At 35.9% G+C, this 27,500-nt stretch overlaps 1 protein-coding gene across 1 annotated transcript in view; it reads left to right on the plus strand.

Moving 5' to 3' along the window:
* PHLDB2 (pleckstrin homology like domain family B member 2) overlaps window positions 1-27,500 on the plus strand; it is a 1,258,236-nt gene that overhangs the window by 467,701 nt on the left and 763,035 nt on the right. The window lies entirely within an intron of this gene.

The raw sequence follows: 27,500 nt of genomic DNA on the forward strand, positions 1-27,500 counted from the left end.
AAAAACATCTAATGCATTATATAAACACACACTTACACAAAACAATGCACAATTTCACTTTACAATTATTGACAAAATTATTGGCGATAGAACCAATAAAGGTGGCTGGCATAAAAAACTTGATTTAAAAGAAAAGAAATGGATCACCAAACTTGGTGCTTTATTTAACCCAGGACTCAATGAATGTTTATAAACATATATGCACAAGCATCTATTTTTGTTGTATATTTTTGAGCATAGTATGTTATTTTCATGTATTTTGTTATATCTTCTATTTATGATTCACTGTAGTGTATTTAATATATTTGGAAGGTATACAATTCTGCCAAATAATTCTGCTAGATATTTATGAGCATGACAGCTTTTGCTTAACCAATCACAGAACTTTGTATTATATAAAAGCACTTTATGATTTGCTCTACTGTAATACACTGAAGAAGGCAAGGTTTGAATCCGGGCCGAAACCGATATGTTTTTGAGCTTTTATGGTGCTTTGGTAGTTTATTATTAAACTACTATTTCAGCAGTTCATCAGTTGCTGGCGTTTTTCTTTTGTATCACTTAGAGGATTGCCAGCCTCAAACATATGCATACGCCAACCATCTCAAAAAAACTCTAGCTCTACTCCATCACAAATCGCCTACTCCGAGGTGAACTCTGCCTAAGGTACAAAGCCATGTCTAACCCAGACCTGATGGATATGCTAAACTTAAAGAAATTCCAGTCTCTCTGAGCCACATGCTTCAGGGACATAAACCTTGTCATCACAATAAACAGAACATACTGGAGGGATAGATTACTGTCCCAGAGACTCCTCTTGCTCTAGAATAGGCTGCCCATTCATGTCAAGCAAAGCTCCTCATCAGCTCACTTTAAGAGAGATCTTGACAATTGGATGGGAAACAGGAAATGTACCAAAGGGATCACAGCTGTGGCTCTGCTAGACAGGGGCACAGAAAAATAATGTTCTTGTGTGGTGAAATCCAGGGAACCTCGTTTGGCTCTCCTTGTATAGGCCCTAGGGTCGATAGCCTAGTACTTTCCTGTGAACCTATGTGTGTGTGTGTGTATATATATATATATATATATATATATATATATATATATATATATTTTTTTTTTTTTTTCATATATGACTGCAAATAATATAGTCAGAGTGAGTCTGATATTGTTCATCCAGTGATAGCCATATATGAAGTCATCTCAGCGGTAATGGAGAACACTGGAATGCACCGGTGTTTTTGTGTAACTCTCAGAACGTTACTGCAATTGCGTAACATCTAGGAGATGCTACATATCATCTCAACCACAGCTCTCAGCTTTGCTAAATAAACAGGGTCAAAGCTAAAAATAATGGATAGAAAACCCATGATTCAGTATAATCATTGTCTACCAATGTCCAACAATATGACTGATGTGGAAACATCTTGTTTGGAAGAATTAGTACGTAACAAGGATTTGGTGATTATCAATGCAGACAAGGGAGGGGCAGTGGTAGTGTTAGATTGGAGTTATTATGATATTGAAGCACACAAGCAATTGGATGATGCTCGGTATTACACAAAAATGCCACTTGACCCTACCCCAGTATTTAAGAAACAAATAGATGATTTTCTATATTCTGCCCTTGATAATGGCATTATATCTAAAAAAACATTAAACCATTTAACAATCTCTGACCCCACTAGACAATATATCTATTTTCTACCTAAAATACATAAAGATCTCTTACATCCGCCAGGTAGGCCCATTGTGTCGGGCATGGGCTCACTTACTGAACCCCTTTCGGAATTTCTAACTATGTATTTAAAACCTTTGCTATCTTTTGTGAGATCACGCATACAGGACACTACTCAATTTTTGGGTATTGTCAATGACATGCAGTTAGATCCGAATTGGTGGCTCTGTACTTTGGATGTGTGTTCATTATATACAAATATTCCACACTGGGCGGACTTGATGCTATTGAATTTTGGTTACATCAATCCAACATGTATCAACCAGGATTCAATACCTTTTTGTTAAATCTAACTGAGCATGTATTGACCAAAAACGTTTTCTTCTATAATCAGGAATGTTTTTTACAGATCAGTGGTACAGCTATGGGGGCATCCTTCCCTATATATGCTGATCTATTTATGGCTTATATAGAACATATTATGATTTATGATGACACTCATAATCTGTTTTTACCTGATATTGACATCTGGCGAAGATATTTGGATGACTGCTGGATGGTGTGGAGATCAGATGTTTCATATCTTCAAGAATTTATGGAATACCTGAATGACAACAAATGGGGAATACAATTTACCATTACCTATGATCAAAAATCCATAACTTTTTTGGATGTTTTGATAACTAGGAATATGGATAATAGTTTAAAAACTGAAACCTACAGAAAATTTCCCCAGTATAATACTATTCTCCACGCCTCCAGCTTTCATCCAAAACATATCGCGAAAAACATTCCAAAATCACAATTCATTAGAATGAGACGAAACTGTTCTGATAATGCCAGTTTTGGTCATCATGCTCAAGATCTGCATAATAGATTTATGGACAGGGGTTACAGTTCAGGGTATGTTACAATGGCTCATAATCATGCCTTAGGTCTACATAGATCAAATCTGTTGACGTACAAAAAGAAATCTACCAAGACAAATATATTGTGCTTCACAACAACATATGGTAGAAATACTACCAATTTTATGAATATTATTAAGGGCAATTGGAATATACTGGAAGCAGATGCTAAAACTAAATCCATTATTCCTAATAAATGTTTATTTTCCTTTCGGAAAGGTAAGAACCTAGCGGGATACTTTAACCATTACAAACATCATTTTGAATCTTCGTTACCAAATGTATATCAAACAACCATTTTGGGGGATAAACTTATTGGTTGTTTTCCCTGTAGTCACTGTGTTAACTGTAAATCTATGGCAAAAACAAAAGAATTTACCAGCAGAAATAGCAATAAAGTTTTTGATATAAAATGTTTTGCTAATTGCAACACTGATTGGGCCATCTATATGGCATGTTGCAGTTGTCATTCATTTTATGTTGGGCAGACCTCTCGACCTGTTAGGTTACGGGTATCGGAACATTTGAGTGACATTAGATGCAAAAAAACATCTAATGCATTATATAAACACACACTTACACACAACAAGGCACAATTTCACTTTACAATTATTGACAAAATTATTGGCGATAGAACCAATAAAGGTGGCTGGCATAAAAAACTTGATTTAAAAGAAAAGAAATGGATCACCAAACTTGGTGCTTTATTTAACCCAGGACTCAATGAATGTTTATAAGCATATATGCACAAGCATCTATTTTTGTTGTATATTTTTGAGCATAGTATGTTATTTTCATGTATTTTGTTATATCTTCTATTTATGATTCACTGTAGTGTATTTAATATATTTGGAAGGTATACAATTCTGCCAAATAATTCTGCTAGATATTTATGAGCATGACAGCTTTTGCTTAACCAATCACAGAACTTTGTATTATGTAAAAGCACTTTATGATTTGCTCTACTGTAATACACTGAAGAAGGCAAGGTTTGAATCCGGGCCGAAACCGGTATGTTTTTGAGCTTTTATGGTGCTTTGATAGTTTATTATTAAACTACTATTTCAGCAGTTCATCAGTTGCTGGCGTTTTTCTTTTGTATCACTTAGAGGATTGCCAGCCTCAAACATATGCATACGCCAACCATCTCAAAAAAAACTCTAGCTCTACTCCATCACAAATCGCCTACTCCGAGGTGAACTCTGCCTAAGGTACAAAGCCATGTCTAACCCAGACCTGATGGATATGCTAAACTTAAAGAAATTCCAGTCTCTCTGAGCCACATGCTTCAGGGACATAAACCTTGTCATCACAATAAACAGAACATACTGGAGGGATAGATTACTGTCCCAGAGACTCCTCTTGCTCTAGAATAGGCTGCCCATTCATGTCAAGCAAAGCTCCTCATCAGCTCACTTTAAGAGAGATCTTGACAATTGGATGGGAAACAGGAAATGTACCAAAGGGATCACAGCTGTGGCTCTGCTAGACAGGGGCACAGAAAAATAATGTTCTTGTGTGGTGAAATCCAGGGAACCTCGTTTGGCTCTCCTTGTATAGGCCCTAGGGTTGATAGCCTAGTACTTTCCTGTGAACCTATGTGTGTGTGTGTATATATATATATATATATATATATCTATCTATATATATATATATATATATATATATATATATATATATATATATATATATATATATATATATTTTATTTTTTTTTTTTTTCATATATGACTGCAAATAATATAGTCAGAGTGAGTCTGATATTGTTCATCCAGTGATAGCCATATATGAAGTCATCTCAGCGGTAATGGAGAACACTGGAATGCACCGTGTTTTTGTGTAACTCTCAGAACGTTACTGCAATTGCGTAACATCTAGGAGATGCTACATATCATCTCAGCCACAGCTCTCAGCTTTGCTAAATAAACAGGGTCAAAGCTAAAAATAATGGGTAGAAAACCAACTATTGTTATTCATTCCTCTCAAATGACTTCATTATGAGAAATGTTTCTCATTTTGAGTCTTAAAAAGTCCATGTTCCTCACTGTTCCACATTTGAAGGGCATGTTACACATTCAGTGCTAAGTATTTTTCTAACTAATATTACTGACAGCTGAGCTCAGCAATAATGTAAAGTGTTTTCCTTTTTATCATATTTAACAGAAGTAAACAGTTTCAGGTGATGACAGTGAACAGTGGATTTTGCGCAACCATGTCACACGGTATTCTGGAGTTGCACTTGCCTGTGATGTCCATTCTCCATTATTACATCAACTATTAGGCTATTGAAAGAGTGTGTTTGCTATGACCAATGTATTACTTAGAAAAGATCCACTGGTCTGTGTCCCACTTTATTTTGTACTGGTCTGTGTCCCACTTTATTTTGTACTGGTCTGTACCCCACTTTATTTTGTACTGGTCTGTGCCCCACTTTATTTTGTACTGGTCTGTGCCCCACTTTATTTTGTACTGGTCTGTGTCCCACTTTATTTTGTACTGGTCTGTGTCCCATTTTATTTTGTACTGGTCTGTGTCCCACTTTATTTTGTACTGGTCTGTGTCCCACTTTATTTTGTACTGGTCTGTGCCCCACTTTATTTTGTACTGGTCTGTGCCCCACTTTATTTTGTACTGGTCTGTGTCCCACTTTATTTTGTACTCGTCTGTGTCCCACTTTATTTTGTACTCGTCTGTGTCCCACTTTATTTTGTACTGGTCTGTGTCCCACTTTATTTTGTACTCGTCTGTGTCCCACTTTATTTTGTACTGGTCTGTGTCCCACTTTATTTTGTACTCGTCTGTGTCCCACTTTATTTTGTACTGGTCTGTGTCCCACTTTATTTTGTACAGCAAGGTCAGAGTTGTACATTATTCCAGCTGTTGTTTGACTACTGACTTTAGCATTCCAGTCACCTGTGATAAATGTAATTTTGGTGACTTATGCAGAATGTGCTGCAGATCTAATAAAACTTGTTCACCTCCTCCTGTTTGGCATCTGTAGTTGGAGCATACTCTTGTATGACTGTAGTGATGAAAGGTTTGCTTAGGAGTCTGAAGTCATTACGTAATTATTTATGTTGTAACCAAAGATTGATTTTTGTCACATACTTTTTGATTATTTCCACTACTGAGTTCATTTTATAGTGTTCTTGTCTGCAGTAAAAGGTTTGTTGGTTCAGGCATAGCCACCATAAAATTTCAGATATTTTTAATATGATATTTGGAAATTAATCATATTATGAACTAGATTGTTATGAGGCAACCATTTTCCAAGACTTAAATGGATATTTTTGCAATAATCTGTGCCAGTTTAGCATTGCATGTGTACTTGAAGATCATAACCTCTTCTAGAATAATTCAAAAGGTAATGTGTAGTTTAAATATTAAAATATCCTTCCATGATAGACTTGAGGATCATAATGTTTTCCAAAACAACTAAGATGGACATACGTAGTATGAATAATATTGGATACAGCGTGAGGATTTCACATGTTATTCCGTTTATACTACTTAAATCTGCTTAAAAATTTTTATATACAGGCACACCAGCTTTCATTCACAAGCCAGTCACTGAGCTAAACTAATAAATTGAACTGACTTCAGATTATTCACACTGTGAATGTAATGTTGTATAAACATCATCTTTAAATCTAGTAGTCACTTGTTTGATACAGCAGTACTTTGAGTTATTTTAGTGTACTCCCAAGAGAGATATGTAAAGAGCCATGGTCAAAATGGGATATTGTGATCTGATTTATTATGAAGGTGATGTGCAATTTAGCTATTAAAGTTTTTCCAGCTGTGATAAAAATGTTAGGCTTTGTAAGCCCAGCATGGCACTTTAGAACAGCAGTTAACATTATTGCTTACAGTGATTAGCTGTGCAGTATCTGTTCTGGTTGAGTTTGGCTGCAGAACAAAGTCTTCATGTCCAGCCTTGAATGTGTAGGTTTTTCTTAGACACTTCAATGTCCTTCTGCATCACAGAAACAAGTCAGATGCGAATAGACTGTCCTCCAAATTGTCCGTAGGTATTTGTGCATTGTGTATATGTACTCCTTCTGACATGGATTAGAGTCCTTTCCAGGATTAGTTTCTTGACCTTCAACCCAGCTAATTCCAGTAGAGTCTTTGACTTGCTTTGAATTTGATAAAGCAAGTATCAGTGAAATAAGTGTAAACACAGGCTTTTTCAGTACAGCAGTGATATCTGTCCTGCACTTCAACTGCTTTTAGCTATCAGATCATTCAAAACAGTACTATGGTGTATTGCATTAAATATTGTCAAAAAAGGCAACTTCTTAGTTGAAATACAATCAACTGTCTTGTACAAAACCTCAGGAAGTCAAAATATTTTGTATGAGATGCTTTGTTGATTATTATTATTATTTTAGAGGAAATTGTAGGGAAAAAACAACTTGATGTGGGAGTTGCTTAAGGCAGTACATGACTGAATGTTCATTTGAATTTTTATGTATAGTTTTAAAGTTCTTCAGAATTATATCTGTTGCCATTTAGAAGGAGCCCTTCTTGGATGTGAGCCAGTTTTGAAAGGCATTCTCTTCAGATGAGTCTGTTGTTATACAGACATACTTCCAGACATTAGGCTTTGAATATTTGGCCCGAAGTACATTATGTGCTGCTATTAGATTAATGAAAGGTGGGGACGTGACATACTAGAATGATAATGTTTGTACCATAATTGCAGAAATGTGAAAAGCTGGAAATGAAGAGCTTATCTCCTGCTGTCTTGCCAAGAGCTTGGAGATCAGGCAACCACACATTGTTTGTACAACCTTGGGACTTTAATTTAAAATGTCTGCTTCGATTTCCTGCTTTTTTAACTTCAGAAGTATAAAAACTTTATGAAGGAACCATCATAGCAATATGTTTTTTTTTTTTTTTTTTACTGACAAGCCCATGTATGTATGTATGTGTTATGTTTCTGTGTGCTTGCAACATCCTTTTCACCATTTAAATATGCAACAAGTGTATCTGTGACCAGAAAAGAAAATAGTTTTTAATTGCAAGCATACCTCTGAACCACTTAGAAGAAGAAAGCTGGACAAAGCCATTAATAAAAATGGGACAAAGGCTCAAAAATAGGGACGAGTTTTAAATATTGCTCTTACAACCGTAGAAAGTTGATAGAATAACAGATTTTACATTAGCATCTATTTTTCTGAAGGATATGAAGTCTGAAACTCACATGCCTGTCATTATTTTCAAACTTCAGTCTTTAATGATTTGTCATAATTTGCCAGAAAACCACAATTTCATGAAAAACAGACCAAAGGTATGAGGCCAAAATCTGGGCATTCTGCGAAAATCTGTACAGTTGAAAGGTATGATTACAAACTTGGTAACCTTTGACCATAAATAAGGCCAGGTGGTCCAACACAGAAAATGTCAATGAAATATGCTACTTTGTTTCAGATTTTATGCAGTTCGTAATGTCATAACATTTAATTTTTTTTAAATTAAAGTGACATACTTTGCGAGGAGATGTTTGCTAAGACAGAAAGATTTCCTTGTGTTATGTAACTTGTGTCAGTAATCATTTGTCTGTTTTAAAACATCACTTTAATTTGCCTTTTTAAGCTGGGATGGATAATACTAATAAAATAAACAATAATGATCATGACCAGTGTTCATTTATCTGTACCTTAGATTTAAGATGCAGAAACAAGAACAATATCATTTTGACGACATACCTCTCAACCTCTTAGAGTAAAAAATCAGGACAAAGCCATAAAAAGTGCTACAAATAGGGACAATTTTGAAATATTGCTCTTACAAACTTAGAAAATTGATAGAATAACAAGTTTTGCATTAGCATGAATGTTTTTGAATGGTATGAAGTCTAAAACTCAAATGTCTGTCATTATTTTCTAACTTCAATCCTCAATGATTTGTCACTAATTTGTCAGAAAGCCAAAATTTTATGAAAAACGGACCAAAAATATAAGGCAATAATCTGGACATTCTGCGAAAATCTGTACAGTTGAGAGGTATGTTTGATGAGTAAGGGTGAAGTAAGGTCTGTGCATAAAACTGAGGTTCAGTCCTCAAAACCTGTACATGGTAAGGTACATTTAAATGGTATTATGTTATAGGATTGTTATGCAGTAATCCATGACTGTGCATGGTATCATCAGGATTTTTACCCAGAGTTGGTTCACCCTCATGATTAAACAAATCCAGCCTGATTTACTCACAGTCATGGATTATTGCTGTTATTAAATGACATTATTTAAGAAAAAAATGTCATACCTTTTCTAAGCAATGTCATTATGTTACAAGTCTTTAGTGCTCCTTCGCCAGCTTCTAATAGTCTGGGGCACACAGCTGACATACTGCACATGCCTTGCATGCTCCACAGAAAGTTGTTGTCTCTGGCGCCCTCCACCCCCGCCCCTAATCATTGAGGACTGAAATCTTTAAGCGAGCGAGTTGCCGTGTAACTGACTGTACAGTTGCCAGCATGGAAAGCTGAGAGGTTTTTTTTAAATATGTATACTGTTGTTACCTGTTCTGTGGAGCAGATTATTAGTTATTTTTTTAAAGTAGTTTGAATTCTCTCTCCATTTAGTACTGGGAGAAAGTAACCTAAACTGCTTTTAAAAAATGCTAAAACTAATAGTCTGCTGCACATAGAGCAGATTACAAGGATGGCATTGCAGTGCATATTCCAATAGAAAAAACACATGCACAGTGACTAAACTTCTTTCTATTGCTTTTTGCTCGACTCACAATGAGCACACTGGTTGGACTGGTCAATTAATGTTCTTGTTTCTGAATAACAATGAGACATTATTGTGCAATTGCTGCTCTAGCAGGGAAATACTAATTTAAAAGCTAGTTGAGCAAAAGAATGATGTTTCTTAAAGAATGCCGTTCTGCTCCACCAGTGAATGGAAAAAAATGTGGAGAAGCTTTCACCATTGACCGCCACTGCTGGAAAAGTTTTAAAACTAGCACCATTTATCTCTCAACTGTCCCTGATTTTCAGAGATGTCCCTGATTTGGACTCAAATTTTAGCTCTGTCCCTCTTAATCCCTCTTAACACTGGTGCCTTTTGGACAAAAAGTGGTGGATTATACTTAATGACAATAATTAAGAGCTGAAGAATTGTTTTACTTCAGGAAATGTGTATTAATTCACATTCTCCAATTCTGTTAATGCCTCAAGTTCATAGAACTAATGTTTTAAAAGTGTCCCTGATTTCTCCCTGACTTTATCTGGATTTGTCCCTGATTGGTTGAGAGGTATGCTGCTTGCGGTAGAACAAGAGTTTGCTTTAAAGCTATCAAGTATGTATATTCATTGTGCTGTATACCTTTGGAGTGATATGTTGTGTTAATGTATACGACACGTGACTACAGCAAGAAACAAAGGGACATGATAAGAGTGAAAAAGGAAAAATATTGAAATGTCAAGAAGAAGTTTGTAGGCATAAGATTGTAGTAGACTGAACAGAAAGTACGAGTGAATACAGAGTGCAGACAGAAACACTGATGGAAAGGTAGGAAAGGAGAAGAAAATACAAAAAAAGACAGAGCACGTGTATTTTTAAAGTATTTCTTTCCATCTATTCGTTTTCCAGTTAGTATTCATTAATTACTTTGCTCTGATTCTTGGCAGGCAAATAAGAAAGATACAGAAAAAGACAAGTAGGAAAGACCTGCTGAAGTACTTGTCTGTGTTAGACGTGTGACTTTTATTCATGTTATGTTAGAAGAGAGAAAAGTGAAAAGGGACCAAATAAAGTAGAGCTGCATCTGGGGAAAAAATACTTCTAGAGCTAATAATTATGACCCCAGTGAAAGGAATAACTAAAGCTAATAATTATGACCCCAGTGAAAGGAATAACTAAAGCTAATAATTATGACCCCAGTGAAAGGAATAACTAAAGCTAATAATTATGACCCCAGTGAAAGGAATAACTAAAGCTAATAATTATGTCCCCAGTGAAAGGAATAACTAAAGCTAATAATTATGACCCCAGTGAAAGGAATAACTAAAGCTAATAATTATGACCCCAGTGAAAGGAATAACTAAAGCTAATAATTATGACCCCAGTGAAAGGAATAACTAAAGCTAATAATTATGACCCCAGTGAAAGGAATAACTAAAGCTAATAATTATGACCCCAGTGAAAGGAATAACTAAAGCTAATAATTATGACCCCAGTGAAAGGAATAACTAAAGCTAATAATTATGACCCCAGTGAAAGGAATAACTAAAGCTAATAATTATGACCCCAGTGAAAGGAATACGATACACAGATAGGCAGGATAGCCTTCCTTCTCTACCAGCTCAACTTAGATGCTACATGAATACCAAACAGTAGATGAGGTTTCCTTCCACTATTTTGCTAGATATCTGTTGCATCATTAGGTGAGATTAGCTGCATTCAGCTCATCAGTTCACTGTAGGCAGCTTCTTCTTATATTTTGTATTCAGATTGTCTACTTGCAAGTGTCACGTCTGCTATATTATTTGTGAAATGCAGACTGGATCTCTCTTTATTTAATAGTTATTCCTGACTAATGAGATAAATGCAGTCCCTTATTTATTTAATTTCATGTTGTTTATTTAAGTGGGTAGGTTGAGTGAAGTGGATCTTCAGCAGCATATGCAATGCTTTAAATAAAGCGTACCATTACAGCTAGACATGGTTTATCATGTGTTACTGCAGACGTGACCATCTGTTGCTACATGTGCTTCTCCTTCTCACTCCTATTCTCCTCTGTAACGCAATTGGCTTGAGCCCTGAACTTTGGCCTCCAGCCTGCAACCAAAGCCTGCAGAGAGCAATTGTACCATCATGGGGTGGGACAGAGAGGAGACCAAGGTGTCCCAGTACAGCTTCATCTGTACTTAGAAAAATTATTTTGTATGCCCTTGTCTTCTATACCCATGGTGCTGGGTTTGTAATAACGTAACATGTGCCCATGCACAGTCCTGTACATGATACAGTGATATGTTTGTGACCATCACCTTCAACATGCATGCGTATATGTGGCCCAATATCCTTCTCTAGCATTCAGAACAAAGTATTATAGTACTGAGAACCCCAAACATTCCACCCCAGAGTTCGTCAAGCTGGCCATCTGACACACACCAGATTGTTACTTACACTGAAAGCAAGTCTTTTGAAATCTGTATCCTCTAGTCTTTAGGTCTGTATCAGTGCAGGATGATTTTAAAGTATTGCATGTGTAAATGTCTCTCTTTTCTACAGTGGGAATTTTATGGTATCATCAATATGTCCTAAAGTTACAAGTTAATGTAATCAATGTAGTCATGCTAATTGTCTGTGGAGCTTTTCTCCCCAGGCCTCTGCTGAAAATGGACTCTGACCCAATCGGAGTTTCCCAATAGATAAATAAATCTGCCATAGTGTCGAAACGTATGTAACAGGCAGAAAGTAATATAAAATGGGTCTGTCCGTAATACTTAACTGTATGAAAGGCTAATACTATATCTATAACAAGACCTGCCCCTTGTGGAGGGTGGGCAAGGGCAGAAATAACAATGTAGAAAATGTGTAGTTTAATTACACATTATTTTTGCTGCATGTTCTTCCAGAGCTGATATAGGAGAGATAATACAAGCAGATATTTTTGTATGTAAGATCCTGTAGCAGTGGGACAGAAAATGGAGCTGTGCTAACTGAGAAAAGTATTTGGAATAATTCAGAATGAAGGTAGGCTTGCCACCTATTCAGTATTTTTCTGGACTATCTGGAAATCAGAACTGTTTGTTTTCTTTTCATACAAAGTGTCACTAAAGTGATGCGGTCTAGTCTGAGATAGGCTAAAAATAAATAAATGGGATGTTCCACCCTAATGTATGTATTTCATCATGAAATGGGCATGAACCTGGGTGAAAATGGGAATGGCTAGGCAAAGTAACAGGCAGTGCAGGAGGTGTGGCTTTGGTGGCAACCCTAAATAAAGGGTGGGCATTTTATATATGTCTAAGCATTTTGCATTTGAGTGTGTTTTGCAGTGATGATGTTATTGTCGGTCTGTGGAACTAATGAATATGAATATATGTTGTAATGTCTTTTGAAGGAAACTATCAATCTGTGTTGAAGCAGTGGTGATTAAATGCTTTGGTTTTTCATTCTTTTTCATAAGAGGGATTTTTATTTGCAATATGTGGATATAGATCTTGAGTTAGAAGGGCTGAGGTCATGTGACATTGTTTTAATTGAGGAAAATATTTGTTTGTTGTTAATTTCTTTGTGTTGAATAGTAAAGGGACAAATCAAGCTAATGAGGGGTAAAGTTTTTATCCTACAAGTCCTTTATTGCTGTAATATGGGACTGGCCAGTCATGGGGTGCTTTTCAAAAAAGCACATACTTATTTTTTTCCTTTTTTTAAAATAAGTGTTACTTTATTCAAATATTGCATAAGTAGAAATTCAGTACAACCAGTGTATTCTCCTGGTATATTAAACACAGTACAAACAGTCATCCGCAATTTCAAATGCATTAATCAGAGTTTAGGATAATATATAATGTAATATAATGGTGTACACTTAAATTAGAAAATTAATAAATCACAATACTTATCAGGCACTGTCTCAACATTTGTTCTTTCAGCCTGTTTCTACATCACTTATCAGATCTCTAATTAATAAATTAAAACCAACTACTCTAGCAGCTGATGTCTTCCCATCAAATTATCTGTAAAAATCAGCAGATGACATAGCATACCCCATCTCCATCATAATCAACAGAACCTTATCTGAAGCCACCATCCCCTCCATTTGGAAAATATATCATGTAATACCACTCCATAAAGGAGGGAACTCCTTCGAACTGCCAAACTTTAGATCCATAACTATTCTGTCACCGTTGGCTAAAATTTTGGGGAAATGTGTCCATAAACAACATGTGCATTATCTTACCCAGAATAAGCTGTTGGCTAACTCTCAGCATGGTTTTAGGCCACACCACAGTACCACCTCAGCCCTCCTATCCTTCTCTAACACCATAAACCATAACGGAAATAATAGCAAGCTTTCTTCAGCCCTCATTTTATATCTCTCCAAGGCCTCCGGTATGGCCAACCACCAAATACTCACACACACCCTTAAGGCATTCTCACTAAATAGCCATGCACTTCAATGGTTCCAGTCTTACCTATGTGGTAGACAACAAACCATCCTATGGCAGAACAAACTATCAACCCATCTACCCATCACCTTAGGTGTCCCCCAGGGCTCTATACTAGGGCCCCTTCTTTTCTCTCTCTTTATTAATGACCTTCCCACTTTTATCCCAGATGCTACCTGTATCCAATCTGTGGATGACTCCACTTTGATTTGTTCAGCCACCTCCCCAACAGATCTAATAACATTAACCCTGAATACTTTCAATGTAGTTGAAAACTGTCTCTCTAACCATCAGCTGATATTAAACCCTAACGAAACAAAGTTGCTTATTTTCTCCCCCACTTGTAAGTCTTCTTCACTACTCTTTACTATACAATCTAATAATGGTACCATTATCTCCCCAGATGCGCAAACCAAACTCCTAGGTGCCACAATAGACAACACCCTCAAATTTGATATCCATGTCAATCAAACTATCAAAATCATTAACAAAAAACTTGGCTCCCTCTATAAGATTAAACCTTTCCTTACTCCATTTGCTAGGACTGTTATTGCTCATTCCCATCTACTCTCCATTCTTTTCTATGCCTCCCCTCTACTCACTAATTTGAACAAATCTGTTCTTAGCAAACTCTCCAGCTGTTATAACCATATTGATAGATTTGCAACAGGCACGGCCTATAGGACCCACGAGTGTCACAACCTAAATCTTCTGCGGTGGCTAGAGTGGCCTAGCCTACTTCAGTACAACCAGCTTATAAGTGCCCATAAAGTTCTCAACCACCCTGATAATACACCTGCACTTAAACATATCATCAACCCTTATAGCAACCTGAGGTCACTTCGCTCTTCTAATAAACTACTGGTTCAAACATCTGAAATCAACAACTCTGCTGGGGACTCGCTGTTTGCTAACTCTGTTGGCAAAGCTTGGAACTCTCTCCTTGCTGATCGTACTTTTGAACCCTCTCTTACTCAGTTCAAAAAAAAGCCTCAAGCTATACTTTAAAACTCACTGGCTATGTCCTTGTTCAGAACCCAACTAGATCCTCCTCTGTAGTCTGTAATCATGTTACATTGCCTAGTCAATCTGTCAACACTGTTTTAAAAATGTATGATTATAGTACCTGCTTGCTTGACTAGAGCCTGTAAACTGTGTGTAACTTGTAATCATTTTGTGATTTTTACTGTATGTTCTACCTTGGAGCTTTTCTCTCCCGGCCTCCACTGAAAATGGACATGTATCCAGTTGGACTATCGCAGTCAACAAATGTAAAATAATAATAATAAACTTAGAAATTATTTTCTCTCTTCTTTTAAGTGTTAAGGTTCGAAATACCTTTCCTACAAGACAGTTCAAAAGAGAATAACAATCTCCTTTATTGCACAAACACAAATGTGGGAGATGAGGAAGTCAAGGTTGTCTCCTCGAACTATAAAATGGTTCATATGTTATACTTTCTTTCATTAAAAGCAACATTATTTTAACAGTCACAGCACAACCACTGACCGACTTAAAATGTAAATTACAACATTAATTTTGCTAATTAAGATCTCCTGTTTACTTGTTTATGACATTTTGTATTAGGCATAAGTTCAGAATTCATGATAGCACTTACTACTCAGAACAAATCTTATATTTCTAACTTTGTCATCGTTTACTAATATTAGGCAGGAAGCAAATCACTAGAAATATAGTGAAGAACATTAACATTCAAGAATCCATCTTGTTATCAAAGCATATTAGAAATGAAATGCATGCACTAACATTTTCCCTTCATCATATTCCTCACCCTTCACGTTCCCCCATCTGATGCTGTAACGCATCTCCCAAATCTTAATATTTTTTTCTATGACTGGACAATGACTACAGGTTTTCAGATGAATGGACATTATTTTACTTGATATCAGACATTTTCACATGCTGTTTGTTTATGGCTATTTACATAGTTGTTTCAACAATATATAGCCTTATTTGCAATAAAAAAAAACATGTCAACATCTTAATGGAACAAAAATACAATTTGTATACTGTAAATAATACGCAGTAATACTATCTGTATTGTGTGCATTTTCACATTCCCCCATTCCTTTTATAGATTATCATATCTTTCGATAAAATCTTGCAATACTTCATTTTCATTGTCTACTATGCTATGATTTTTGTCAGTAGCAGTCAGGGGTAACGATTCGTTTTTTTTTTTTTTTTTTTGCATTTGCAATGTGACATCTTTTATGGATTCTAATAATTTTAGAATGCCAGCTTCAAGCTTTTACTATAAAAATAATAAGGCCTAACAATATGATTAGAATAGCTATAAGCATAAAAAAAATTAAAATCCTTCCTCCCTATCCAGAAAAAAAGGTTGGCTAACCATGTCGACTGGGGACTGTCAGCTTCTTTGGTAAGTGAATATTGAGAGACTTTTTGAATTATTTCTAGGTGACTACATAAGGCACCACTGTTATCAGGAGTAAAGAGCAACAATCTGTTTGGATGATTGTGCATGTACCACTTTTAGAAGTGAGGGTGATGTCAAGTTCCATGTTTTTCTGTAGCACCACATTGTTCATTGCAGTCAGTTCTTGTGTTATCAAATTAATAGACTCAAAAGGGGAATTACTTAATATTTTCATGAGCTTAGCTTCCTAAGCTCCCAGATGGATTTTTATCCATCATTATGAAAAACCCAGGAGGCATCTACTTTTCTAACTCCATTAAGAATATTTTTAGTGTCTCTCTTGTGACAAGTATTACAAATCTTTCCTTCCAGTAAAGCAGCTGTATGTTGAATAGCTGGAATTACATGAACTATATAACAACCAGACCAGCCTGTAGGTAACCACGGCTAAGCTTGATTTCCACAAATTTAGTAATATTCATGCAACGCAGCCATGCCCTGCCCCCCACCCTATCATACATTTTCCAGGTGAAGTTGCAAGCACAAATTCCAACAAAGTGTTCCATTTTTGCAATGGCAAACCTGTCCTTTAACAGTCATTGCCAGTGAAGAGGCATTATGGTTAAGGGAGTAGAACATGTTAATTCTTCCTATCTGATGCAAGGAAAATAAGGCAAAATGCAGTATGAATCATTGAATCAGTCACTGGTATAGGAATCAGTGGATACCCCCATCATGTACTGTAGGAATATGTGCACAAACCCAACAGTTGCTAGTGCTGGTGGTCTGTGCATATGTATGTAAGGCAGCAGAAAAAAAGTATTGAAGTCTAAGATGCTATTCGGGTGCTCTCAATTAAATTCTAACCAAATGCCTGTCTGTTTTTTAGCAAAGTTTATATGTCTATTAATAAATTGTTCAGTGCTTACAGTCCCAGTAGTCACAGGGATACAGTAAAATTTCTGGATGGCTAAAGCAGGTAAATAAAATTATGAAAATCACAGTAACTGTAATGATGATAGTTCCATAGGAGAAACAAGCATACTTGGGCTGGAGAGGGTTTTGAAGAATCTGTAAGCAAGGATGTTGGGTGGCTGTCCATTATGCAAATGCAAATTAAATCGATCACCAAAAAGTCATTGACCAAGAGCCTTAATGGCAGATGCCTTTGAAAATGAACATTGTCAAGATAAGGCAATGTCTAAGTGAATCAGTAATGATGGAATTTGAAGCAAGAAAAAATGTTGTCGATGTTAAAGAAAAAACACTAAAGGTTGAATCAGACCAGGATGAGTTAGCAGAATTATGTGATTTAATTTCCTACTCTGGTAGCAAGGGTAACTTAACTGCATTCAGTTCTGGATTTTATATAGATGGAGAATTTGGAATTTGTTTGAATGGCAAACAGTTCACAGTTTATTCCAGAATCGTCTCGGATGGCAAAACATTATGAGCTATTACATCTCCATGCAACAGTGTCCCTGTTTTTTTGTTTGGTTCTGCTGGGTCACATGGTCTGATGCCAAAGGTGTCTCAGTTGTACTCATCACAAGGAAGGGTGTTCTTGATATGCAACAGATGGATCCAGGTGGAGAGGCCATCACAATGAATGACAGTAGCAGCTGTAAGCAAAACTAAGTATGGTTCTATCCATCTAGGGGTAAGTGAGTTTCTTCAGGAATGTACTTTGATGTAATCAAAGCCTCTGGGTTGCAGGTCATGATGGCTCTGCTTTGCTGGTCATTGGGCTGCATTCAGTACAACAGTACATTATTTGTGCAAATTATAACACAGGGATTTACATTATGAAAGCATGGTTTCAGCAATATCTTGCAATTCTAAGTTCTTATGGCGAGGGATAGCAGGAATTCCCAATGGATTGCCCATGAGGATTTCATGAGGGGACATTTACTGGGGACACTAACTGCACTTCTAATACTAAGTAAGACTAAAGGCATTGCTTCTAGCCATTTATAATCAGTTTGTTCACAAACTTTAGATAATCTAATCTTGACTGTCTGGTTGTCTCTCTACTATACCAGAAGCCTGTGGTCTAGAGGGACAGTGTATCTGCAATGTGTTATTTAAAGTTACTGCATTACCTGACTAGTAAAGTGGGACCCCTGGTGAGACTGAATGTAACAGGGAACACCAAATCTAGCAATTAGTTCTGTTAGAAACTGTTTTGCTACCCTGTGTGTATCAGAATATGCTTCTACTCATCCAGAAAAAAATATCAGTCACAACAAGAATGTATTGAAAAATTTGCACTGTGCCCCATTGCAGGAGCAAAAGTGTCCACAATGCTTTTTTGGTGATTGAATAGGTTCAGGTAATGATTTAGACACATTTACAAAATGTTAAGCAACTTTTGAGAGATGGGAGGCATACCGGTCAGTAGAATTTTGTTTTTTAAATGCATTTTTTCTCAAATGGAAAGGTAGATGGTAGGTTTTTACCAACTAGTTTAAGAAATTTGGTGATACTGCTGGTTGACCATCTGGATGGTACCACAAAATGTCCAAAGAGCAACTGCAGCCATCACTTATCCATCTGTTATTTTCTTTCTTTTTTTTTATTTTGGTTTTACAAAACAATAATGATTTGCACAATTGATAATAATGTTCTTCTTTCGGCTTTTTCTGGTTAGGGGTTGCCACAGCGGAACTCCTGTCCACTAATGATTGGCAGTAGATTTTTTATGGGTGCTGAGGTGCCAGCTCGATGCCCAACCTTCAGCAAAGGCATGCCCATTCTACGCATGTCTTTTGAACTCCACTCGACTGTGGGGAGGACATGCAGACTCCACATAGAAGGTGCTCTAAACACAAAAAATATATACAAACTATTTAGAAAGTACATACAAAAATTGTACATATACAAAACCACTAATATTTTTCTAACATATTTTTACCTGCTTTTTTTAGCTTCTCATTCATTTGCTTCAAAAATATACCCTACACAGGATAAGACAAAGCAGCCTGTCTAGCTACCATATCTGCAAAAGTATTTTTGTAACAAAGGAGTCATCAGTCTATGTGCAGCACATTTCAGTAGAGAGCTCCCTTGGTAATAAATCATCTAACAATTCATTAATAAAACACAATTTTTGATGAGCGTCTCTGCTAATGTTAAATAAGCCATTTCTTTCGAAAGTGTACCAAAATCACAAACCACTTTATAAGCATAATGAGAATCTGTAAAAACTGTTACTGTCTGATTTTTACTATCATATAGGTTTCAGTTATCGCAACATGCTCAACAACATGAGCAGATGCATTTCCTTTTAATTGTACAGTTAATAAAATTCAGTCTGGTGTGCAAATGAAAAAGTCTGCTATGAGTTCACCTCATCTCTTTGAACCCAAGAGCCATCCATGAAAAGAATGGCTCTGAATTTTGTAAGGAAACATCCTTTAAATGTAATCTAGGAGGAAGCATAGTGTTACTAACAAATAGACACTTGTCAGGTTCTTCTTTGTCAACTTTATTAAGTGGTGGGCATTGAACAATTTGAAAGTAAGGGTTATTAAGTAACGATAAGTTGTATTTAGACAATAATGCTGCAGGTAAATATTGTCTTAGTCTTCCATATCAAAGCATCCACATAATGCAGAACTGCCACATAAGTCTCATTCCTGAGAGTTAGTGTCACCACCATGTCTACTATGCTTGCCATCATGGCCATCGCCCTAAGGCAATGAGGGAGGGGTGCAACTACGGGATGAGGATTCATACTAAAATAAGAAACAGGTCTAAAACCATCATTTCTATGTTGTGCTAACAAACCTAATGCTAATTTATTTCTTTCACTACAAAACAGAAGAAAGTCTCTTAGAGCAATCCAGCAACCCATGTGCAGGAGGATTTTAAAAACAATGTTTTCAATTGTAGAAAAGGTTGTTCATGATAATCTTGCCAAAGTAAAGGTTCAGGGTGTGTATTTTTCTAATAATTCTAATGGAGGTTTTACTACTTCTTTATGGTTAGAAATCCATTCTTCACAGTAAACTGTTAATCCCAAAAAGCTTGCAATTGTTTTAATGTAGTACAGCGTAGCACAGCTTGGATCACAGCAATATGTAAAAGCAAAATCTGCATAGTGCCTTGTGAAATAAAATGTCCCATGTATTGTGACTTCCTTAACTGCAATTTGTCTTTATTAACCTTAAATCCTAATTCTGCTAACTAAGCCAAAAAAGAAAAAGAGTGACATATATTTACAGTCACAAAAAGTTCTAACAGCAGATAATCTATGTACGGAATTAAAGTAGACCCACAAGGAAATTTATTTTTTTCATTTTCCTAGAGAAAAGGATGGGAGATTCTACATACCCTTGCAGTAATCCACTCCAAGTGTACCACTGCCCTTTATATGTAAATGTAAATAGGTGCTGACTATCTGCCTGTATATGGATAGTAAAGAAAGAAGATGAAATATCTGTCACTGAGAAGGTCATGACATCAGAAGGGATAGAACTCAGTATTATTGTAGGATTAAGAACAACTGGAAATGTTGGTACTACTACTACTGTATTCACTGCATGGAAAATGTATGCAAACCTGTATGTACTTTTTCCTGGATCCTTAACTGGTAAAATACCATAAGCAAAGACCGTGAGATGGGACAATGATACTTTGTTGTGACAAGGCAGAAATAACAGGCTCAGTTCCCTTCTTTGTTTGTACTGACAAAGAATACTAAACCACCCTAGGCAGGTTTTAATGCTATACATACAGGTTCCGTGTCTTTAATTAGCCCTGTCTCAGTGTCATGGGTAATTCTGAGCTGCAGAGGGATAACACTTAATTCCTCATTACCAGCTTTTTCTGCACTCAACTCTGCTGTTATCAGAGCAAAAAGGACATCATCTATACAAGTAGTATGAGAGTATAATCCTAAAGATTCATTAGGAACATCTAAAACTACACCATCTGGTGTATAATAAACAGTACATCTAAGGTTGCACAATAATTCTTTACCTAAAAGATTTAAAGGGTCTAAATTTACTACAATAAAGGCATTCTAATCTTTTAGCAGATCAAGTTGAATAGGAACAGGTTTAGTTCATGGATAATCTAAAAGAACTGAGGACACACCTGCATCCCAAACTTTGTGATTAGAATGTGGAAGATATTTTGTGCCCCCACAACCCCCCAACTATATATACCAACTGTGAGATTGCACAGGAGTGGGTAGGGCAAATTTACAATGCTTCCCTTCACTTACCTTATGAATCACATTACTTCATGGTTGTTTGCCAAGAATGGCCATTCTATGTATTTATTTTCATAGAAGCTGTCATTTGGTAATGTCCGTATTCACAGCTTCCTATTCGTGGTTTAGCTGTTAGCATTTTTTTCAATTTAGTAAGCGAACACAGACCCATGATATGCTCTTATTAGGAAGTCTTTTCAGTTTTCCCACATGTTTACCATTTGTTCCACATCAGTGACTGTGATAAAACTCTTTCCCTGCATTAGCTAAATGTATTAATAGCTAATCTGAGGGTACTGCTATAGAGACTGATTGATGCTGCTGACAAAATCTAGTATTATAACCTGACACAAAGGGGTGACTGCAAATGCTAGGAGTAACTTGGGCTGTATCTGGGGAAGTAGTAGTTGTTACTGTAAGAATCATCTCCATCCGCTCTCTCTCAGAGGGATAAATATCAGCTTTTTGAGGGATGGGTGAATCATAATGTGAAGGGGGTGAAGAATTTAATGGAGGCCAGACATCATCTGACTGTTTGATATTATCTCTAATGGTCTTAATGGATACCCCAGGAGTGGAATTTTTGTAAAGTATTTACTGATTTAGTAGCCAAATGACATGCAGCTGTGACTTTAACCTAGCTAAATTATATTTTAAGCTTCTAACCGCAGATTCCTTTTCCTTGTTTTCAGGTTATTCTTGACAATCATTAAAAGCTGACAAGCAAGATGCCAATACCATAAGACCCCTGTATTTCAATTTATTTTGTAGATTATCTAAACTTTTCTAATCCGAAGTACCTTTTTCCAGAAAATGCAAAGTGCTGTCATTTTAATGAGCTCAGAGTGTTTCACCAAATAATTACAATTGTCTCTCCCATACTTATTAAACATGTACCTACCTGGAATCCCGTACTCCAGCTCTTTTAAACCACTTGTACTTCTAACCATTATAAAAATCTGCTTTCCTACCAAAGCGATAGATACGCAACTATAATTAGTGTCAGTCAAATTCCCAATGAAGGAATTCTCTCACCTTTTCCTTTTCTTTATATTTGGTTAGAATCAGCTCTAACTCATTAGAAGGATACACTGTCTTTCTGACAAGAAAACACAGTCCTTGACAAGAATACTCAGTCTTTGTATGCATTGATTAGATCCCACCAGTACATAATTATATTAAAGCTATTATATTAGCATGGGTGATTACCCATTCATCCAATTTCCCAGATGCATGCAATTTACCCTGTCAAAATCAATCATAACTACTTGAGAAAGTTATACTAAAGCTTACCTGTAGGGACTTTAAACATTGCTGAGATTTTAGAAGTGCGTATTGGTATACTGGAACTTGTCTGACAGAAAACCTGTCTCTCTTTTGGGCCAAAGGGCAATTTTTAATGTAGCGGCAAACAGACAGCTTGGAAATCCTAGTAGACCCAGCATCGAACTCTTAAGATACTAAGTATCTTTAACATGGGCCAGTTCAGCAGATAATAACAATCTCCTTTATTGTACAGAGAAACATGCACATGAGGCACTAGGAAATTAAATTCTTGTCTCCTCAAAATGCAGAATGCTTGATATTTTATACTTTCTTTTATTTAAAGCAGAGCTATTGTAACAATCCTAGAACAACCACTGGCCAATTAAAAATAAACACCACAGCACTAATTTTGATAACTAAGATCTCCTGACTACTTGTTTATGACATTCCATATTAGGCATGAGTTCCAAATTCCATGATTCATCTCTTTGCTCAGAAGAAATATTATACAGTTCTGACTCTGTCAGCATTTTACCAGTATTAGCCAGGAAACAAATTAATAGATACTTATTGAAGAACATTCAAGAATCCATCTTGTTATGAAAGCATAGTAGAAGTGAAACGCATACACTGACGCTTTCCCTTTTCCATTCTACTTATCCTTCCCATTAGCTGTTTTGGGCCTAATTCCAAGTGATTTATTTCTCACATAATGTCTAGAACATGTTTAAGGTGTCTAGCTAATTTAGATTTCCCGTTTCTGGTAAGTTTTTACTACCACCAAAATTGAGTATAGCAACTGTTTCTTCAGTCCCTAGCCTGTAACTGACTATCTTTGAATCACTTAAAAACATTAATTGAAGTGACTTTGATGTAATGCTTGAATATGATTTTTTTTTTCCTGCCCATACAATTTATAGATAATCTGCATTATTGTCAGCCACTTAGGAGATAGCATCTGATTCTTCTTTTTAAGAAAAGCTGAAGAAGATGCCATAAAGCAGCACCGGGTAAGCTGACCTCCCTTTAATTTTCCTAGCAGTTTCATGTCTGCCAGGACAATCCATTCACTGCACAACTTCTCAGGAAAGAGAAAACGAAAACAAAACAAGCCTCCCAGTAATCTCTGTTACCTGATATTCATGACTTTGAGACAGGATCCTAGGTTAAAGTTTTAGGATAGTAGCAACGTTGGAAGAATGATATTCCAATCAAGGGACAGAAACAGCCATTTTAAAGATGCTTGCTACTCTAAAAGTCATTTGCGTACAGAAAATTAAAAATAATGCAGAGTTAAATCAGTCTACCAGATATGTGACTGACACTGTATCTAACCTACACTGAATGAGAACATGTTTCAATTACTCTAGACTTCAATAAACTGTTGTAGAGACTTGAAATAGATCATCATTTCTGCATTTTTGCACTGGGAATTAATATGCCTGTGATCCTTAATTTAAGTGTAATCGAAGTACATTCATTTTACAAGTATAACATATTTTTCCCCTTTTTGAAGCTGAAACCTGAACAAAATTATCTGCCTTCAAGAATCGCATAGAAATATGAGGAGATATTTTAACATTAAAAAGCAAAGTACAGAAATCTACTTCTTTGTAATTTTGGTACTATGGAAAAGGCAGAGTTATAAGAAAATGATCATTCATTGTTGAATTGAGAAAAGCAAGTTCACATCTTAAGTTAAATAAATAATGTCTCTTAGGTTTGCTTCCCAGATAAGGCAATGAATAATGGTGGATGAATGTATGCAAAAAGAGCATTTATTTGCTGCATGATATGTACAAAATCAAATCAGGATTTCACCACCTGTGCTGCATAAAGGATTTTATATACATAGATCATGTCATGCCATTGAAGAGTATTCTAACCCCTGAGGTTAAAATATAGTTTTCAGAACACCACAGTCAATCAGCCTAACATTTCTTACATGTTTGTATCTGCTTCTATTATAATAGCATTTGTATTATTTAAAAATATATAGCACTTTCAGTTTATGAAAAAGCCAATAAAACACCTTTGAAGACAGCTGTCAACTTCATGTATAACAAAATAGGCAATACTTATGCAAGATACACATTTAATTTCTGAGTGTATTGAATCATTTTGACCAACAGTCTCATTTTATATGACGTACATTGAAATAGAAATATTTGTAGCTAAAAGTGACCATCATGTAAATAATCAAACCTTTTTCAAAGCCCATTTATGTCACTTTTCAAATGAAAGAAAGATACTTTGCACACCATATAGCATTTATTAAAACCAAACATTTTATTTTTGTATACCACGCCAAAACAAAATCACTTAGAAACTTAAAAAAAAAAACAAGAAAGAGAAGACAACACTGCCACTGCTGTACAAATCCAAAAGAACCAACAGGGGGTGATTTTTAGTGCTCACTTTCCTTTTACTTCCAGAACTTTCTGATGAAGTTCTGGAATGAAAAGGAACAAAAGCACTAAAAATCGACTCCTGGTGGTTCTTTTGGATGTGTACAGCGGTGACAGTGTTATCTTCTCTTTTTTGTTTTCTTTAATTGTATTTTTGTATGTAGAGATGAATGGGGGCCACATTTAAAATGCTTTTTATGACTAGCATATGTATAGAAGTATATGGTCAAAATGTAGGCTGTATAACATATCAAGTGAAGATTTATGCATTAGCTAAAAAGTACACCAAAGAGGCAGTCAGCCCTGCTTTTACACAACCTTTCTACAGGAAAACATAATAGCAGCATTTCAAAGAAGCAGCGTTTGACAGTACTAAATGATACTTTCAAATGGAACTAAGCTGGAGCATTAGTGGTTAAAGATGAGTGGTCATAAATGTTTGAAATGTAACAACAAAGATCATTTTAATCTTGATAAAATGTGACTTTAACAAGCACTGTTGATTACTGGGAAGCATCACACAGTAGTTTTTTTAATTATTTAAGAAACTCATTTTGATTTCACAAATGCTGTTTATTTTGAAGAAAGAATGCAGAGCATTTTGCTTTTAATTAAAAATTACATTGCTTTCATGAGTGCTGATGGTCATGGGGAAGCAACATACAACAAACTGTTGTTGATTAAAACAATAATTGATGTCAAAATATTGCAGGGAAGCAACATACAGCATTTTGTTGTTGATTAAATGACAGCACTTTCACAATTTTTATTGTCTGCAAGGTTGCATAATACTATATTTTTCTGTTAAGTAGAAAAATAAAAAATAAAAAAGTATTGCTTTCTTCAGTTGTGTTGATCTCATGTAAATATGTAAGTTACTGTAATCTTGGTTACATTCCATTACCAATTTTAAATTTCAAAGTACCCAAAGCAGGCTTCATCCTTTTTTCCAAACAGGGTTCACCAGATTCTCCTCTATACAGAGTTAGTAATGATATGTGTCAACCACTGTGCTTGCATAGCTTTATAAGTTAATAGCCAAGTATCAGGAAATCAGTCTGCAGGCCAATTCAACCCTAACCAGTAAACCATATTCAAAAGTTCCTAAAACAATGGGTAACAGGGTCACAAACACAAAAAAAAAAGTCAGTAAAAACTTAAAGAAAAACCCTGCCAAGCTAGATTTTCCACTGTATGATTCCTTAAAAGCTCTTGTATTAGAGGCAATATGTAATATATGTAAATTACCCCTTAAGGACATCAGGTGTTTCAGCTATATGGTAATTCTGAATGCCCATGACCCCCCCCCCTTTTCAAAGTCTGTTATGGACAAATTCAGGCCAATAAAGCCAAATCAAAAGTTCCACCAGCTTAAATGTAAAGCAACACATAGACTTGAGAGTAAATTGGAGGCTGCCATCCAACTGTCTAGGTTTACCTTACAGGTGGCAATGGTGCTACTGTGCTTGACTTATAGCAGAAATGTATTCCACAGGTGTGGAATGCATTGGGCTATGAGTTTATAACACTGTGGCTTATCTGTTGATGAAGGTTTAGATCCCTCATCTGAGATCCCTTTGTTCTGTGACTTAGTAGGAGCTCAAAGATGGTGAGGTTTTTTATGAACAGAAGGGCTAAACACAGATCTTCATGGAAGCATCTGTAATAGACTAAGTATATATAGAGAGGGCTGTTGCTACATCCTGATTAGTAAGAATTTTTGAGGCCAGTGATCATTTTAGGTAGGAATCTCAAAGGTCTCTCAAGTTGAGTGATATGTTTGCTCAAGTACATGTCAAAAGGGGCATGATATTCAGTTATATATCTGCAACGATACAAGTTTAGGGGAGTTTGAGACTTCTTGAATCTGGAAAAAATATCAGTTACCAGCATACATGTCATAGGATAAGGCATTTTCTTTGTAATATGTTTGATATTCATCACACAAAATTTGCAGGATTCACATTTGTCTGAAACATATCAAGCTGATCAAAACTCTTTGGTAACATGTTTGCTTGTTTGACTAAAACCTGAATCATATTTCTCTGAAACTGAATGCCTTCACAGAAGGTGAAGAAAAGGGCTTCTGTTTTATAACAATTAACTCAAAATTGCTGACTATAATTTTGATGCAGGTAAGCCCATAGGCATATTTATCTTTGGGTCTCTGCCTCTTCACTCAGAACAGAGTCATTACATTTTGGAAAAAGTGCAAAATGTACCTTTGTGCTTTGCTTTTTGCATGCGTTAGAGTGATCTCAAAATAAAAATATTTTAATTCTGTAGTGCCCCCGTCCTACACTGTTAGGCATGGCCATTGATATATAAATACATTTTTCCATACACAAATTCACTGTATCATTATTGTTTCTGCTTTTTACCAGTTCTTATTTCTTTCATTAAAATTTCATGATTGCTGCTTGTTAAAATGCATACACTCCTTTATTTGAAAATGACACTGTATGTTCATGAAAGTCAGTCAGTCAT

The sequence above is a fragment of the Protopterus annectens genome, chromosome 5.part0 (assembly GCF_019279795.1).
Source record: "Protopterus annectens isolate FY-2018-M chromosome 5.part0, PAN1.0, whole genome shotgun sequence".
NCBI classification, from domain to species: domain Eukaryota; kingdom Metazoa; phylum Chordata; order Ceratodontiformes; family Protopteridae; genus Protopterus; species Protopterus annectens.